Here is a 4,183-nt window from a genome sequence, read left to right as displayed (position 1 = left end):
GGTGTCGTGGCCTCGCGGGCACGAAAAGGGCGATGGGTGCTGAATGAATAAAAAAAAATATATATTATTTGTGTCACCGTTGTATTAAGTGTCTGAACCTGTAGGTGTCTTTTTGTAACTGTTTAAATGATATTGTGAGTAAAAGTGTGCATACTTTTGACTGCACCACTGTGACAGTATCTGCAGGGTCTTGATCCTTTTAATTGGCCGAAAATTGGTTAAAATGGCAATTGTGTTGGCATTTGTATAGATAAAAGTAATTTCAAAGGTGCATATGTGTGTACTATCTGTAAAAAAAAAATAATTTGGGTTTGACTGTTTGCACTTCCTCTGTAAACTGAATTAGTCCCCAAGTGCAGCACATTTTCAACACATGCACTAATTTCCCATTAGTGAACCACCTAGGCCCCACAAAGGGAGCCCAACTGGGTTTGCCCATGTTGGACTTACTCAGTTGACCCAAGTGGGCCCCAGATAAGAAGCCCATTTTGAGCCCATGCCCACTCTGTACCCCTGTCGCCCATTTGTAACCCATATGGGCCCCACATAAACGTGTTGGCTGGGAAAAGTTGTTTTACTATCCTAAATATAACCAAGATGTGTAACTTGCCAACCTTAACCAAGTTGTTGCTTAATGTCTGACCTTAACCACTGTTTTCCTTTCCCACCAAGTTCCACTCAGGTGCTGTACACACTCATTTTTACACTGTCTATGGATGAGGGAGGTTGTCATAGTACTGGTGGGCCACTCTTGGTAGTACTGGTTTCATTGCCTGCAAGTCATTGAATTTCCTGAGAGTAATTGGTAATTGGGCAGGAAAGAGTGGGACCCAGTGGAATGGTTCTTCGGGGATGTTGATTCGCTGAGGCAGGTCCTCCCATTCAGACTCAAAATCCAACTTGTACCGGATTCGACCATCAGCCAAGTACTGGAGAGCCCGGAGGCCATGGACTGTGGGGTCACCAACTTTTTTACCTGGTCAAATATTGATGACATAGGCCCCAGATAACTTCATGAAGTCATTGTGGTATAGCTGAGTCACCTCGTATGGGGATGGATGCATTCGTGCAGTCTCAAAGACGACAATGTAATCACGTGGAGTGTGAATATCTTTGACGATGCGCCGCTCAATGAGGCTATGCATGGAGTCACACAATTTGTGTGTGCCCAGCAACCAGAAACTTTTGCTCTATGGTGACACCATGCTTCATGGCCAGATGAAGGTAGGTGTTGCTGATGGCACCACACCGATTTTGATATCCACAGCCATCACTCCAGACAATGACTTTCTCAATGTTTCCGTTGGCCTCTAGGATTGATTCGAAGTGTTTGGACTGCAGATCGGCAAAAACCTCACTGCTGAGGGAGCCTTCATGCTCTTCCCAAGCTTAACAATATCCATCTTTGTTGTTCATGTTGAAGAAAGTAAAGTTGGACATCTGTAATTTAGTTTTGTAATACATTGTACTTGCTTTCGTCTGGGGGCACAGAAGAATGCATTGAAAGTCCATTGTCCACACTGAAAGTTTGTCACTGGATTCCTATTTATCCTTAGCTTTTTCAGCTTAAACCTGAGCCTTTAATTTCAAGTGAGTAGTAAGGGTATCCTGATCTGTATTTCCTACCTTGGCGCCGACACATACATCACACTGGTCTTTTTTTGGTATGAACACAGATTAATTCTGCCTAAGTCAAAGAGATGACTAAGGCAGATAGTGTTTTTGGATTCTAATAAGTGTTGTGATTGGCTAAGGACATAGGAAGAAAGGCAGGATGATGCAGCAGTGGTAGGACAGTAAGGTTAGGCAGATATCACAATATGGCCAAAAAATTACTTAAGTAATTATGCTATGAGGCTAACTAAATGTAGGTGTGTCCTGTATGCACAAGAGATTATGCCCTGTCATTTAAACACAGTTTAATTCCTTTATTGTCATGTGGTGTGCCCATATGTTTAATGATGTCCATTCCATTGAACAGTCATCACGTGGGATGCATAAAAAATCAATTGCGGTTTAATCTTTAACTCTTCCTGGTGAATAATGATTTGGTAACCAATCCTTTGTTCTGTATTGCAAATCACTGTCACTCTAGCTTCCTGTCACTCATGATTAGAAATGACAGAATATTGCATGTTCATGTCTTTTCACATTGGGAGTGGTTTTCCACAGCCTAATTCCAACCAACCTCTATTCAGAAAGGCTTGGCTTGTGTTCCAAATATTATATTCCTATATTATAGTTTGCTAGTGTTGACCTTAGGGCTGTAGTCAAATCTAGTACAATCTCTAGGGAATATAGTGCTGTTCAGGACCAACCCCTGATAATGGTCACTGATTGGTCCCATTAGACAGGGAAGCTGTGGTCGGGAAATGGCTGATCTCTTGTCTGTCTTGAGAGTTGTTACATGACTGCAGGATGGAATGGTCAGTCAATTTTGTCCCCAGTGGATCAGCCTCCATCCGTACGGCACAGGCCTCATCTCAGAAACTACTAAACCTATTTAGATGAGTTGAGTCTGGATTTCCATTATTATTATTGTTTTTGGGGATCGATGTTTTTACTGTTGCCTGTTCGTTGTTAGCACAGCAGTATGTATTTTTTGATTATATTATTATACATGGGCGTGCAGGTTTTATCATTTACCATCAGAAAGGGTTTGTGGTTGGGGAGGGTTCATAAGTGTTATGCTTTGAATTCAACACTTTTGTTTTGCAACAAAGAAGTCGAAAGGAGAATGTGATTAAGATTCCTGGGCTCCTTGTATGTGAAATCCCCCCTCATGTTCTCTTGTTGGTTCAGTATAAGGCGTTGCCTATTAGTTTTCTCCTTTTGTTTGAGAAGGGCAGTGGAGGAAAATGGAACAACAAAGGCTAAATTTCTTCCTCTTTCCTGGTTTTAAAAATTACTTAATGCTTCACCAATTATAAAGGGCAATTTCCCTTGTGAGACCCATGGTTGCCAAATACAACATTAACTATATGGCATCTGTTGCCAACTGGTCTATGTCCACTGGTCTGAGACCATACCGGTCCTCTACAGAAGTACATGTTGGTGGCCGTTAACACACTGTTCTTATCTTAAGATGCAATGATTATATACAAGAAAATAAGGAAACTCCTTCTGAGCCAGACTTACAGGTATTTTGCTACTTGTTTGTAAATGCAACATTAAAGGGGTTGCCAAATGGAGACATTTGAGAGATGGTTTCCCTTACAAGTAAGGCCGACAACCAAATACTTCCTGAGTATTCATTTACACATAAAATAATTTGACTAGTCGTTTATGAAGTCAGGAAACCTCCACTGACAACAATTGATTTAATGGGGAAAAGGGGAATGATGGTGGCCTAGAGAGACTCCACTGCCTTTGTTACGTGTGTACTGCGGCATGGTTTTGAATTAGGCTCTTCCTCCAAAAACTCTCTTCTTTCTCCACTTTCCTGGCCAGGGTATTTGTGGTTGATGCCTGGCAATGTGGGTGGATTGATTTCAGTCCCAAGGTCTTACGCTGCTATATTATTGTGCTGGGGGATTGGGTCAGCTCTCCTTCCCCACTATAAATCGTTGTTGATATGAGTAATGCATTTAATGGCCCGTTGCTGTCCCTGTCCTTGTCCATCTGGTCATACTTCTGACCTAGTCTAAATTTAAATAGACTCTGGATTTAGCCCACATGCATTTATACATTATTCCAATTGGACTCTTAATATCTCACAGCCAGAAGAGGACTGGTCACCCCTCTGAGCCTGGGTCCTCTCTAGGTTTCAACACTACTGTTGTAGTCTGCTGTTGTAAAAAGGGCTTTATAAATACATTTGATTGATTAATATAACTTCAGAGAAAATGTAACCGATTTCGATGTTATAGAATTTTATAGAATTGTAGTTTTCTTTCCACAATATATTTATCCTACCTTTGAAACATGGTGCATTTGTTTAACATTTCAGGCCAATGGTTTTACACATTTCTAAAGCCTAGTATTAAAGAGAGTGAAACACTTGAAATCTACACCTACAGTAAGTCGATATGCAGGAATGATTTAAGTAATACAGGCTTATCATTAACCTACAGGGGTAAGTTTAATCTTGTGGTTCGTTTCCTTGTCCTCCAAAAAGCAGGTGGGACAGGAGATTAAGGTATTTAAAAAACCAGAGCCAAAGACTCTTCAGTCGGTTATCCTG

Source organism: Esox lucius, chromosome 23 (genome assembly GCF_011004845.1).
Source record: "Esox lucius isolate fEsoLuc1 chromosome 23, fEsoLuc1.pri, whole genome shotgun sequence".
In the NCBI taxonomy this organism is placed as follows: Eukaryota; Metazoa; Chordata; class Actinopteri; order Esociformes; family Esocidae; genus Esox; species Esox lucius.
The sequence above is the reverse complement of the archived record's forward strand: the minus strand, read 5'-3'. Positions refer to the sequence as shown.